This window comes from Oratosquilla oratoria, chromosome 3, assembly GCF_046742065.1.
Source record: "Oratosquilla oratoria isolate Oo_2021 chromosome 3, ASM4674206v1, whole genome shotgun sequence".
NCBI lineage: Eukaryota > Metazoa > Arthropoda > Malacostraca > Stomatopoda > Squillidae > Oratosquilla > Oratosquilla oratoria.
In genome coordinates, this window is record NC_134779.1 from 80663889 (window position 1) to 80678974 (window position 15086).

General features: G+C 40.5%; 2 protein-coding genes across 2 annotated transcripts in view; one reads left to right on the forward strand and one right to left on the reverse strand.

Moving 5' to 3' along the window:
- Nucleotides 1-14753, reverse strand: part of LOC143024159 (uncharacterized) — an 18392-nt gene extending 3639 nt beyond the window's left edge. The window contains exon 1 of the mRNA XM_076182958.1: nucleotides 14692-14753. The gene's annotated coding sequence lies outside the window, so the exon portion shown is untranslated. The remainder of the gene's footprint in view (nucleotides 1-14691) is intronic.
- The window catches only part of LOC143024158 (putative bifunctional dTTP/UTP pyrophosphatase/methyltransferase protein), a 149736-nt gene that overhangs the window by 3045 nt on the left and 131605 nt on the right, over nucleotides 1-15086 (forward strand). The window lies entirely within an intron of this gene.

Consider the following 15086-nt stretch of genomic DNA (forward strand, 5'->3'; position numbering starts at 1 on the left):
TAATATAAATAATATTCAGTCCACCACCCATTGCAACCCTCTCAGCTCGTCGTGGATAAAAGGCCATCCCTGTCCGGGTTAGAAGTAATGCAGCAAGACACGCTGACCCTCCCTCCTCGCTCCCTTATGCAGAAAACATAGAAGACAGGGAGAAATTCCTTTGGGCTGCGTCACAATATCATCCAAACACAACCATTCTCCAATCACATCTATCCCCTGCCTTCTCCCTTCCCTACTCAATAGACATTTCCCTCTTACTAAAAGCCCCTTCCACCCCATCCATCTCATCCTTGGGTCGTTCCCTCGGTTACTATTATCATTATATTATTATACTTTTCTGGTGGAAGGTAAATTGAGAGTGGAGAATAGGTGAAGAAAGAGGAAAAGGGCAGAGGCTAGGGAGGTACTTCGAGTGAACTGCTTAAATGAGAAAGAAAAGGAGAAGAAGTATAAGAAGAACCTGAGAGAGGAGTGGGAGGGAGTGAAGGATAGAGTAGAACTAGGAGTGGAGGAGGAATGGGGCTGTTTCAAGGAGGGAGTCATAAGGTGTGCAAAGATGGTGTGTGGAACAAGGAGGGCGGGAGGAAATAGAAGGAAGGGTAGTGAGTGGTGGGATGAGGAAGCAAAGAAATGTGTAGAAGAGAAGAAGCAGGCATTCATAGATTGGCTGCAAATTAGGACGAGGGAATCGTATGAGAGGTACAAAGTAAAGAGAAGGGAAGTTAAGCATAAGATAAAGGAAGCAAAGAGGAGAGCAGATGTAAAATGGGGTAAGATTATGACTGAAAATTTTGATAGTAATAAAAAATGTTTTGGAAAGAAATTAAAAGAGGAAGAGGAGGTGAATCAAGTACAGAAGAAAAGGTAAAAGGTGCAGATGGAGAGATGATAATGGAAGAGAAAGCAGTGAGAGGAAGGTGGGCAGAGTATTTTAGGGAGTTGCTAAATGTGAAGGAGGATAGGGAGGGAAAGGTAGTTGCAGTGGGAAGCATTAAGAAAATGACCGTGATGAGTGAAGAAAATGGAGGAGAAATAGGGAAAAATGAAGTAGAAGCAGCTGTTAAGATGATGAGAGCAGGTAAGGCACCTGGGTTGGATGGATGCCATGCAGAATGTCTGGAAAAAGGAGGTACAGTTATGGTGGACTGGCTGGTGAGGTTATTTTAATGTTTGTTTAAGAAAGGGCAGAGTACCAGAGGACTGTATAGTTCCACTTTACAAGGGAAAGGGGGACAAGTGTGAGTGTAGTAGTTTCAGAGGGATCAGCTTGTTGAGTGTAGTTGGTAAGGCTTATGGGAGGGTCTTGATTGAGAGGATTAGGAGAGGAACAGAGGGAGTAATCGGTGAAGAACAGTGTGATTTTAGGACAGGTAGGGGTTGTATAGATCAGATCTTTGTGGTAAGACAGATATGTGAGAAAGCTATAGGAAAAGGTAAGGATGTTTTTTTGGGCTTTTATGGATTTGGACAGGAAGGCACTGTGGGAGGTATTGCAGATATATGGGATAGGAGGAAAGCGGTTAAGAGCAGTCAAGAGTTTTTACGAGAGTAGTAGAGCTTATGTTAGGATTAGAAATAGAGAGAGTGAATGGTATGAGGTGAAGGTGGGACTTCGTCAGGGATGTGTTATGTCGCCCTGGCTGTTCAGTCTATACATGGATGGGGTGGTGCGAGAGTAGTGGGTCAGGGGTTGGAGATGGTTAAGAAAATTGAGAAAAGTTGTTGTTTGCTGACGACACTGTGCTTGTAGCAGGATCAGAGGGATTGAGGAAGCTAGTGATAGAGTTTGAAAAGGTGTGTGAAAGAAGGAAGTTAAAGATAAATGTGGGCAAAAGTAAGGTGATGAGATATGCAAGGGGAGAAAGTGGCAGCAGGCTGGAAGTGAGTATTAAGGGAGAGAGACTGGAGGAAGTGGATAGTTTTAGATACTTGGGTGCGAATGTGGCAGGAAAGGGAGGAGTAGGGGTGGAGGTAGAATGTAGATTGAGAGAAGCGAATAAATGCCTTGGTGGATTAAAAAGTGTAATGAGAAATAGACATTTGGGAATGGATGCTAAGAGGAGGTTATATGAAGGAGTGATTGTGCCGACAGCACTGTACGGGGCAGAAACATGGAACATAAGAGAGGAAGAGAGAAGGAGTTTGAATGTGTTTGAGATGAAATGTCTGAGAAGTATGATAGGGGTTACTAGGCTAGAGTGAGAAATGAGGAGGTGAGGAGAACAGGGGTTGAAAGGGAGTTGGGAGATAGAGTCGATGAACGAGTATTGGGATGGTTTGGACACATGGTAAGAATGAGCTAAGAAAGATTAGTAAAAGAGGTGTGGAAGGCATAGGTGGAAAGAGCGAATATGAGGGGGCGTGCTAGGATGAGACGGATGGATGGGGTAAAAGGGCCATTACTAAAGAGAGGAATGTCTGTTGAGGAAGGACGGTAGATGACAGAAGATAGGGGGGAAGGTAGAAGGGTTGTGTATGGATGATGCTGTGATGCATGAGCGGGTGGAGAATGGGGGTGAGGGAGTATGAATGAGAAATAAATTGGCACTAAGGGATTTGTCCCTGTCTTCTCCTTTTCTGCATGTGGGGACGGAGAGGGGGGGTCACTGAATTAATGAAGCGGCCTTGCTGTGAATATGCTGTGTCTTGCGACGCTGCTTCTGACCCAGGGCAGTCGACAGGATGCAGGGATAACCCGTCGTCCAGGAGGTGCCAAGATGAGAGGGAGGGTGGAGGGGAGTGGAATATGTATGGGATGGAATGGGTGGGAGTGGTTTCTATGCCTTTTTCTTTTTGGCTACCCCCCATGTAAGGGGAAAAAAAGCCTTTGGTATATGTATGTATATTATCATATAGTAACAATAACAGTAATAATAATATCTGTATACCAAGAGCTTTTCCCCCTTATAAGGGAAGTAGCCAAGTCAAAGGTATGTACCCACTCCCACCCATTCCACTCCCATCTACCACCCTTTCCCCCTCTCATCTTAGCTCCTCATGGATGACGTGTCATCCCCATATCCAGCCCACTGCACTGGGTCAGAAGCAATGTAGCTAGACACAGTACATCAACACCAAGGCCACTTCAGTTAATCGGCGACCCCCCCCCCCTCTCTGCCCTCTCATGCAGAAAAAGAGAATACGGGGAGAAGCCCCTTCGGGTTGCACCAAAATATTATTCACACATAAGTACCCCCTAACCCTTCATCTCTTCCTTCCTTGCATAACAATATCATCTACACACAGTCACTCTCCCCTTATCCCTATCACCTGCCTTCTCCTTTCATTGCTCAACATACATTTCCCTATTGCTCAACACCCCTTTCACCACATCCACCTCATCATCAGTCGTCCCCGGTAATTCACTCCATCCACCTCTGCCTTCCACACCTCTTTTACTAATGTTTCTTCACTTATTCTTTCCATGTGTCTAATCCATCCCAATAATCTTTCGTCAGCCCTATCTGCCATTTCCTTTTCCATCCCCGCTCTCCTCCTCACTTCCTCGTTTTTCACTCTATCCAGCCTAATACCCAGTACCATACTTTTCAGGAATTTCATCTTAAACACATTTAAACTTTTCCCATCTGCCTCTCTTAAATTCCAAGTCTCTGCCCCATACAATGTCATCACCCCGATCACCCCTTCCTTCAATCTCCTCTTTGCATCCATTCCCAGATGCCTTTTTCTCATTACACTTTTCAACCCCCCAAGGCATTTACTTGCTTCTCTCAATCTACATTCTACCTCCACTTCCACTCCTCCCTTTCCTGCCACATTCGCACCCATGTGTCTAAAGCTATCCTACTTTTGTAACCAATCTGTGAATGCTCGTTTCTTCTCAAAGGATTACAAAGGCGGAGCATGCCGACAGGAGACCTTTTGGTCCATATCTAGGTCGGATGCGAAAAAAAATCATAATAAAAAATAAATAAAAACTATAATAATGTAAATAACAAATAAAATAAATAAATGCATAGGTATAGTTAAATAATAAACAAACAGGTAAATAGTAAATAATAATAAATTGACATATAACTAATAATAAATGAAAATCAGACAAATGATAACAAAACAAAAACAAATATTATAAAATAAATTATAATCATTACAGCATCTTGCTTAGGTGTTTATCTAAATGACTCTTAAAGCTTCGAACTGAACTACATTGCACTACCTGTGCAGGAAGTTTATTCCATTCATTAACTACACGGTTGGCAAAGTTGTTTCTACCTACTTCCGAATTGAATCTATTTTCAGACAGTTTGAGACCATTGTTTCTTGTCTGATTCTCATTCAATGTGAAAATTTGGTCACTTTTGATGTTGTCAATTCCCTTTAGAATTTTAAAGAACTGTATCAAGTCACCTCTGAGTCTACGCTTTTTTAGGAAAAACAGATTCATATGTTTTAGTCGATTTTCGTATGATTTATTTCTGATATTTGGAATCAGTTTTGTGGCTCGCAGTTGAACTTTTTCCAGTCTGTCAATGTCTTTAATGAGATTCAGTGACCATACGGAAACAGCATATTCCAAATGTGGACGAACTAACGATTTATATAGCTTGTTAATGAGTGATGGACTTTTGAAATCAAAAGATCGCGCAATCAGTCCTAGAATCTTATTTGCTTTCTCAGAGGCTGAAATACACCAAATTAAAGACACGAAAGAGGAACAGAGGAAGAAAGGGGAAAAGATATTGCCTTGAAAATCTAAAAAATGAAGAATGCTTGAGAGAATTGAAAAACAAAGTGGAGGAGAAATTGCCAAATGGTGTGTGTGAGGATGTGGAAACTGAGTGGGGGGAAAAATGAAGACGACGATAAAAGACATAGCTGAGGAAACAATCCAAGTAAAAGTACATGGTAATACCAAAAAGAAAAATACAATATGGTGGACAGAAGAAGTCAGACAAGCAGTTGGACTGAAGATGAGGTGTTTCCGAAAGTGGATGAAAACGAGACAAATAGAAGACAGACAACTATATGTAGATGCTAGAAATGCAGCAGAACAGATTAAAAGAGAGGCTAAGAGAGAAGTATGGGAACGTGTTGGGGACCAACTGGAGGAAGATTTCGGTGGAGTCAAAAAGCTCCTATATAGCATGGCCAAAAATTATAGAAAAGGAGAGAATTCAATGACAGGAGCTTTGAAAAGTGCAGATGGGGAAGAGCTTCTTACTGAGCCGGAACATATTTGTCAAAGATGGATGCAATATTTTGAAGGGTTATTAAATGTGGAGGATTTTATAAGGGAGAATGATGAAATTCTAGTGCATGAGGAGGTGGTAAACAATGGAAATTATGGGGAAATGGATGAGATTATGAGAGAGGAAGTAATTAATGCAATTAAGAAAATGAAAAATGGAAAGGCAACGGGTGAAGATGGAATCCCAAGTGAAATATTTAAAGCACTGGATGATGTGGGAGTGACATGGCTAAGGAGAATTTTCAACATAGCGTGGGAGGAGGGGAGGATCCCAGATGACTGGAGGAGAGCTATAGTGTGCCCAATATATAAGAAGGGAGATAAAACAAGATGTGAAAACTATGGAGGTATATCTCTGCTTTCACACGCTGGAAAAATCTATGAAAGAGTGCTGGAACAGAGACTCAGAGGACTGGTAGAGGCAATAAATTGGGAAGTGGCAACATGGCTTTAGGCCTGGAAAAGGAACAGTAGATCTTGTATTTGCTATGAAACTACTTCTGGAAAAAGACTGGGAATGGAATAAGGATGAATATGCTGTATTCATTGATATGGAGAAAGCTTTTGACAGGGTACCTAGGAAGAAACTGTGGGAAGCATTGGGACATGAAGAGTATGGAATATCTGGTAAACTAAAAAGAGCAATAAAAAACATATTACATGAGACAATGAGTAAAGTTAGAGGAAGAGATATGGAGAGCGAATGGTTCGAAGTGAGAACAGGTGTGAGGCAGGGTGGTGTCATATCGCCGCTGCTCTTTATTATATATATGGACAGATGTATGAAAGAAATATGCGATGACGACAATGAAATCACATTTGCTTATGCAGATGATATAGCAGTTATCACTGACAATGAACAACAACTACAGAATGCAATGAACAGATGGGAAAATACGCATAGAACAAGGGAAATGAAAATAAATGTAAACAAAACTGAAGTTATGTATGTTGGTAGAAGAAATGTGGAAGTGGACGTGGAGGTGGGGAGTGAGAGATTAATGCAGGTAACCAACTTTAAGTATCTTGGAGTTTGTTTTGAAAAAGAAAATAGACAGGACATAGAACTAAACAATAGAATATGTAAATACAATTCAAATATAAGCATGCTATATCCACTACTGAAAGACAAAAATATCCCCAGAAAATGTAAAACAACACTATACAACACCATAGACCTATACTGAATTATGGATCAGAAGCCTGGACACTGACAAGCAGAACAAGATCAAAGATACAGGCTGCAGAGATGAGGGTGCTGAGAATGATTAAAGGAGTGACTAGGAGCGACAGGTTGAAGAATGATGATATAAGAAGAGAGCTGGGAGTTGTATCAATTTTGGAGATGGTGGAGAGAAGCAAGCTAAGATGGTATGGACATGTGCAAAGAATGAACGAGAACCAGTTACCGAGAAAATATCTGGAATATAGACCTCAAGGAAGAAGACCTGTGGGAAGACCAAGGAAGAGATGGGTTGAAGGAGTTGGGGAAGCACTGGCGGCGAGGGGAAGTAGCCTGACTGAAATTGAGAGAGAAGAGACCTTTGCGAACCGAAAAGAATGGAGGAAAATCGTTCATCGGGACTGAGTTGCACGAGCCTTCAAGGCGTCTGGTGAGAAGGTGAGAAGATGATTTGAAGTCGTTACTGATAATTACGCCGAGATCTTTTTCACTATCCACTTTTGTTAACGAATTTTCGAATAACTTGTAATCGTACTTACTGTTATTTCTATCTATGTGCATTACCTTGCATTTACTTGTGTTAAATTTCATTAGCCACTTTTCAGTCCATTGCTGTAATTTATCTAAATCTTCTTGAATATCTAATTGGTTTGAGTGATCATTTGCCACTCCGCACAGTTTTGTATCATCAGCAAATTTGGAAACAGTAGATTTTAGTCCATGGTCTATATCATTTATATATACTATGAAAAGAAGTGGTCCAAGAACGGAACCCTGAGGAACTCCACTTGTAACATTTTTCCATCTAGAACTTTTTCCATTTAAAACAACTCTCTGTTTTCGACCATTCAACCAATTACTAGTCCAACCTAATAGGCTACCACTTATTCCGTGTAAAGCTAATTTAGTAAGTAGTCTTTCGTGTGGGACGGTATCAAAAGCTTTTGCAAAGTCTAGATATATTAAATCTATATTGTTTCTTTTGTTATAATTCGAGATAACTGTGTTGTAGAATTCGAGTAAGTTAGTCACGCAAGAACGTTTCCGTCTGAAACCATGCTGGCTATCATCTATCAAACGGTTACTTTCTAAATGATGTTCGATAGCATCTCTGATGATAGTTTCCATTATTTTTCCTACGATTGAAGTCAAGCTTATAGGCCTATAGTTATTTGGCTTCTTTTTGTCATTTTTTTTTTTTTTTAATATGGGAGTAACGTTAGCTAGCTTCCATTCTCTTGGGACATCTCGGATATGATGGATTTCTTGAAAATAATTTCTAATGGAACAACAATCTCATTTTTCATTTCCTTTAAGATTCTTGGATGCCAACCGTCAGGCCCTGGTGTTTTATTAACTTAGAGTTTATCTATACACTTTTATTTTTTTCTTTTGTTATATTTACCGTAGTGAGTAAGTTTACCCTAGACTTTTCACAGGTTTCAGTTTGGAATTCACTTTGAGGTGTTTCGTTTACGAATACCGAGCTAAAATAATTGTTTAAGATATTACATATTCCTTCATTTGAATATTCAAGTTGACCGTCAGCAGATAATAGTGGACCAATGTGATTCCTAACAACCTTTTTATCTCTAATGTAACTATAGAATTCTTTGGGATTCTCTTTGGATTTATCAGCGATGTTCATTTCGTATTGTCGTTTTCTTTTTCTTATTGTCTTTTTTAAATCTCTCTGTATTGATACATAACTTTCATAGTCACTAGATGCACCCAAGCACTTATATTTCTTATAAGCCTGTCTCTTTTTAGCAATACTTTTTCAGTTTCTTTGTCGAGCCACTTTGGGCAAGCCTGATTTGGGGGACGTCTGTCCTTAAAAGGAATGTAAGTTTGAATCATCTTAGTGAGCGTATTTTGAAATATTTCCCACGTCTGATCTACAGGTCTTTCGTTTAATTTTGCCTCCCAATCTGTAAGCTGAAGCTCCTGACGTAGTCCTATGAACTGAGCTTTACTGAAATCGGGTATTTTAGAAACACAAGTATCTATTCTAAAATTGTTTAGGAGTTTGAATCTAAGTTGTGATCGCTATTTGCAACAGATTCACCGACTTCTACATCAGTTACCATGCTTTCGCGGCTAGTGATCAATAGATCGAGTAAGTTTCCATATCTTGTGGGCTCTTTTACATGCTGAATTAAGTAATTGTCACCAAGAAAATCAAGCGACTACCTATATGGCCATGTTCAAGGGTCATCCAATCAATGTCAGTAAAATTGAAATCACCCATTATCAATAAATCCCGGTTGCAGAAACTAGACAGTTCTTGAAATAACAGTTTGTCGTCTGCTAATGATAATGTCTTTGGCCTATATATTACACTTATATTCATTTTTTGTCCATTTGTTTGGGTTAACTCGACCCACAAACTATCATATGCATCCTGTTTCACTTTCTCTAAAACACAAGCATGAATATTGTTTTTAACGTACAACAGAACACCCCCACCTTTCTTGTGGTTTCTATCCTGATGAAAGTGTTTAAATCCCGCAATATTAAATTCAGCTTCGAACTCTGTACCATTTAACCATGTCTCAGTTATTCCTATCATATCGAGATTTTCGCTTTTGACATACGCCTGTATTTCTTGAAATTTGTTCCTAATACTACGAGCATTAAAGTACATTGTTTCAAGAAACTCGTGATTATTTCTTTTTGACACATTTTGAGTTTCAATATCATGTCTTACATTATCATTTTGTTTTTTATTTATACCTTGCTCTATATTATCATTTGGTCCTTCATTGACATTCAATGCCTCATTAACATTTCTCCCATCAAAATGAACATTTCCCCCATCACGGACATCTGGTCGATCACGGTCATCCGATCTCTTTTGTACATTTTGTCCCCCTACGTCACCGTGATTCACGCCGGCCTGCCGTCGTTCATTGACATTATGTCCGGCATCCCTTCCTAAAATTATATTTTGTCCTCCAGTGACATTATATCCTACCGTGATATTTTTCCTCCACTATAATTACATCACACTGTCATTACATGTCATTACATCCTATCATGATATTTTGGCCTTCATTGATATTCTGTCCGGTATCCCTTCCTAAAATTATATTTTGTCCTCCACTGACATTATATCCTACCGTGATATTTTCTCCTCCATTATCATTACATCCTATCGTGATATTTTGTCATCCACTATCACTACTTCCCATCGTGATCTTTTGTCCTCCACTGTCATTACATCCCATTGCGACATTTTGTCCTATGACATTACATCCTAATGTAACATCTCGTCCTCTAGCGACATTATATCCTAAAATTATATTTTGTCCTATACTGGCACATTGTTCTACATTAATGCTATACTCTACACTGTTTTCCCAAGTACATTCTATTTCCCCTTCCCTTTGGGCTTCTACCCTAAAAAAGGAGCTAATTCATTACAAACTCCCACAATGAGGTTTGTAAGAACATCTTTGCCTCTGCGGGTAAGGTGGATCCCATCAGAAGCGTAAAGGTCATGGCGCCTAGAAAAGAGATACCAAGGATCAAGAAAGTGGTATCCCAATTGTGTGTACAACTGCGATATCCTATCATTGATCCCTATGGCTCTACTGTTCCAACACGAGCCTGCGTAGATCCTCGGGAGGATCCCACAGACTACGTGACGGCTCCCACGTTCCTTCATCTCCTGAAGGAGGACCTTGTAATTCCGAACAAGCTCCTCTGATCTCACCCTACCTACATCGTTACTTCCCGTATGAACAATCGTAACCGTGTTCTTCCGTCCTTGCTCCCTGATGGACTGGGTACAATCGGCAATCCCACGGCCCGGTTGACATACAAGCTTGCAACGTCGCTTAGTCTTCTGCTGCAGGATGTCGTCATAGCCTCGCACCATGGAGTCCCCCACCACCAAAAACTCCTGGTTTTCAGCCACTTCTTCCTCCAGTAGAGCAAAACGATTGGCTAGAGCCAGCGGTTGCTCCACAGGGCACACGTCTACCACAGGGCACACCTCGACAAACGGGACCCCACGGAGCGCCACTCGCTCACGGCAGTGACAGTAGGGGAAGAAGTGGAACGCTCTTTGGGTTGTGGGGAGGGTTCACTCTTCTCACGGAGCGCACTCCTGAGATGACGAATTTCCTCCTCACACATCCTGAGACGGACCTCTAGGTTTACGCAACCTTCACAAGCCATTTCGCTCCTCTTTTAGCAATAAAAACGGCAAAGAGAAAATACAAATTAACAACAACAACAAAATCAAAGCGGTCTCTAATAAACTAAATACGCGAAGCTTACTCTGCTTACCTTATATTATTTCTCCTGCCTTTGCTTCATCATTCCACCACTCACTACCCTTCCTTCTATTTCCTCCCATCCTCATTATTCCACACACCATCTTTGCACACCTTGTGACTCCCTCCTTGAAACATCTCCATTCCTCCTCCACTCCTAGTTCTAGTCTATCCTTAACTCCCTCCCACTCTTCTCTCAGCTTCTTGTACTCATTCTCTTTTTCTTTCTTATTTATGCAGTTTACTCTTAGCACCTCCCTACCTTCTGTCCTTTTCCTCTTTCTCCATCTTACCTTCCACCAAAAAAATCTGATATTCCCCCCACTCTCTCCCTTTAGAACATGTACATCCAAAACTCTCCCTACTCTTCTCCTGGTTACCACTATATAGTCCATTATAGCCCTATCTACCACACCTCCATCCATCACCCTCTCCCATGTGTACTTATGCTTGGCTTTCTTCCTAACACTGTATTTGTTATCATCAACTCTCTAAACACATCACCATTATCTCTCCACTACGATTTTTACCTGTAACCCCACACTTCCCAACTACCCCATCTATTGGTTCATTTCCTACCCTAGCATTGAGATATTTCAATACCAATGCATTGACATTTCTCCCTAAACCCTCTATGCACTCTTCTCACTACCAGGCCAATATGCACTTACAAAGACCCACATCTCCCTTCCCAGTTTCACCTTCATCCGCATTAACCTTGAAGAAACCTCCTTCCACTCCACCCGTTTACCTGTCTCTTCACTTTCTAGTATAGCCCCACCCCCTCTCTCCCTTGTCCTCTCTTCACTTCTGACACCCTCCCAACTACACTCCCTAACTCATACTCGCCCCTCCCTTTCAACTTAGTTTCACTCAGTGTCAACACATCCATCTATCCCCTCACAAACATACTGCCTATCTCTTCCCTTTTACTCTCATCTATACCACATCCACACACATTAAAAGACTCAAGTGGGAACACTCGGTGGCAGTATTCTTTCTCCCCTACCACATGGTAGGGGAGAATGAAATAGTAATAATGCTATAACAATATGGAACATAACAGTAATAATAACATAATAACAATAATAATGACATAATAATATAATAATGATGATAATAAAATTATAATAGTGGTGATAATAATACTAATCACAATAATGATGACTATAAAATAAGTAACAATAATAATGATTATAATAAAATTACAATTGTGATGATATGGTAATGAAAAGATGATAGTAATATAATAAGATAAAACAATAATAATAATAATAACAATGAAATAATAATAATAAAACAATGATGATAATAAGATAATATTAGTAATAATGATAACAATAATAATGATTCGGTTTAACGTCACGAACTAAGCATCTCAGGGGAACTTGGAGGACGCCTCCTTACGAATGACTTTTTGAAGCAGAATATTGATGCTGCCATGTCCTTACTACGACCTCACTCCGCCAGGCAGCCTCGAACCGCCTCCACTCCTGACTCAAGCTCAAGTAGCACCAATCTTAAGAAGTTCGACCAGCGAGTAGTCCTATAATAGAACTAATAATACTAATAGTAATGACAAATATAATAACAACAGAAATTATCATTATGTAATAATAATAATAATAATAATAATAACAATAATAATAATAATAATAATAATAATGATAATAATAATGATAATCATAATAATGAAAATAATTATAATAATAGCAACAAGTGATAATAATGATAATAATAATATCGTGATACCATATCAGGTGTATGAGTGGTAATAATGGAAAGCACATAAGTGGGAACTTAAATCTTGTTGCGTTAACCAAAAGAAAGTACATCGCCGCATTTAAAAGCTTCTATTCTCGCCCCATCTCCTACTTATCCCCTCCTTGAAGGATTCGACCCTGAAGTAGAGGTAACCACCATAACGTGAATAAGATCACCGTGGTGTGGGTAAAGTCACGGTGGTGTGAATAAGGTCAGCGTGGAGTGAATAAGGTCAGAGTGGCGTGGATAAAGTCAACGCGGCGTGGACAAGGTTAGCGCGGCGTGGGTAAAGTCAGTGCAGTGTGGGTAAGGTCAGCGTGGCGTGGGTAAAGTCAGCGCAGTGTGGGTAAGGTCAGCGTGGCGTGGGCAAAGTCAGCGCGGCGTGGATAAAGTCAGCGTGGAGTGCGCAAGGTTTGGTGCGTGGGCATGGCCAGTTAGGCGACAGGTGACGAAATGTGTACGTGGCGAAAAGGAAATACAAGGATTAGCATGGCAGGATGTGGCCGTCCTTGAGGGGAAGAGGGGGACGGGGAGTGGGAAGAGAGGAAGAGGGGAAGAGGGGGAGAGGGAGGGTGGAGAGGGGAAGAGGGGGAGGGGAAGAGGGGAAGAGGGGGAGGGGAGGAGGAGAGGGGGAGGGGGCTGAGGATACTGACAAGGCAGCCCAGGTGCCGGGTGGTAAGAGGATAAATCATTCAGGATGACTCCAGTATGCCGCCATTCACACTGTTTCTTGACCTTTTTCGTGTTGGAACCCGATTACAACAGATCCCCACCCCCTCAGGATCTGTTAAAGTCTACTTGATGATAATAATAATACATATACCAATAATAATAGATAAATATTATTTATGATATTGATGCTAATACCATTAAATAATAATAAAAAGTTATATTACTACTACTAATAATAATAATAATAATAACAATCACAATAATAATAATAATGACAGCAATAACAATGAACAAATAATAACGGATAAATCAAGATAAAGCGTGGGCACGGGGATGTAACATATAACCCTTACATTCCTATCTATCACTGCAATGAAGTCGAAGAACACTGTCGACACGGTAGTTGGATTTGCTAACTGAGCCAGTTAAGAGGTCAAGGAGGGATCAGGGGAGGCCGTGGCTCAACCCCCCCCCCTCCCCCCACATTTACTCAGCTTCGAGTGACCCTTGTATGATTTCGTGGGCTGTACATTCCACTACACCCAACAACCACAAGCACAACGTTCTGAAGAGGCGAAATCATAAATGTGGTAGATATCTAAGGAGGGTAGTAGAAGTTAAAACACAAAAAAAATCTTTGAATGTGAAATTAACATAAAATCATAAAAGAATGAAGCGCGACTCTATTCCGTTGGTGAGTCACCAAATTCTTTAAAGAAGCACAACAATTATACACTGAAATAAACCCATCATGAGAGAAGTTCCTCTTAATATCGTCAAGCCTTAGGACAAAGAGGTATCTTCTGCATTCCTCACACTCGTTCGGACAGGCTTAGCCGAAATAGCTTAATCGATCTGTTCACTCGTTAAGATAAGGATATTTCTCCAAGCTATTTTAACTTGGCGTTAACCAGAACAAAATAACTATATGTTTTTTCAAGGTAGCTTTTTCGCCATTCTGAATTGGAGAAGCTCTTAGCTGAATAAAATCGTCTAACGTATGCCCGAGGAAAATTATGAACTTGTCACGACTGAAATGGCACAAAGTTTGTGGTAGGAGGGAGTGAAGGGAAGGGGGAAGGGGGAAGGAGATGGGAGAGGAAGGGGGAAGGTTATGAAGAGTTTCTCTACGTGTCCTTCGAACTGTAGTTGCACCAAACCTTCCACCTCACCTGAAAGATGTCCAGATCACGCGGGAAGCTGGAGACTAAAGACAGCGGAACTTTCTTTTCCGCTTTGAGCATTAAGAAACTCTTTGTCAACGATAACAGGGTACACAACCCAATCAACACAGCGTCTCAAATTGCAACAGTTTTTTATTATCATTATCTGATAATAAACTCACATTAACGATAAGAATAACCGAAAAAATCGTACACAATTCCTATATTACTCAATGCTTTTTTTTTTTTTTTTTTTTTTTTGGAAAAATTACAAATGCACTCAGAGTTGTTCTGCATTATGTCTTTCTCTGTCAAGAAATGGCTCCACTTTGTTCATTTCCACAGTTTCATAATAAACCCCGCTCTCCGAACGTGGTTATGGATAATACACGTTAGTTAAATCCAAGAAATAATTGCCAATTCAGCTGGACACCGATCAATATGCGTGTCCACAACAACACTGAGCGGGTCATAGTCTTCACTATCCCAACGTAAACCTTATCTTTGTTTTGGATCTTATCTCTGAACTCTGCCTCCGCTGTTTCTCCACATGCATCCCATATTTCAAGAGTTTACATCTACCAGTAGTCGTCGTCGTCGTCTTGGCAACTAATGTACACCACACCATCACAATGTTGCTTCCCCAATCAGCTGATCGACGCCAGTTTACTAAAGCAACACTTTCGAATCACTGAAGAAGTACGTGTATAAAAACGCCATGAACACACGATAGGGTTACCCAGTTTTGGTAAAATGCATTCTCCTTAGGATAGGCTCCGTTTTAGAAGCGAGAATGTAAATAAAAGGAAGAG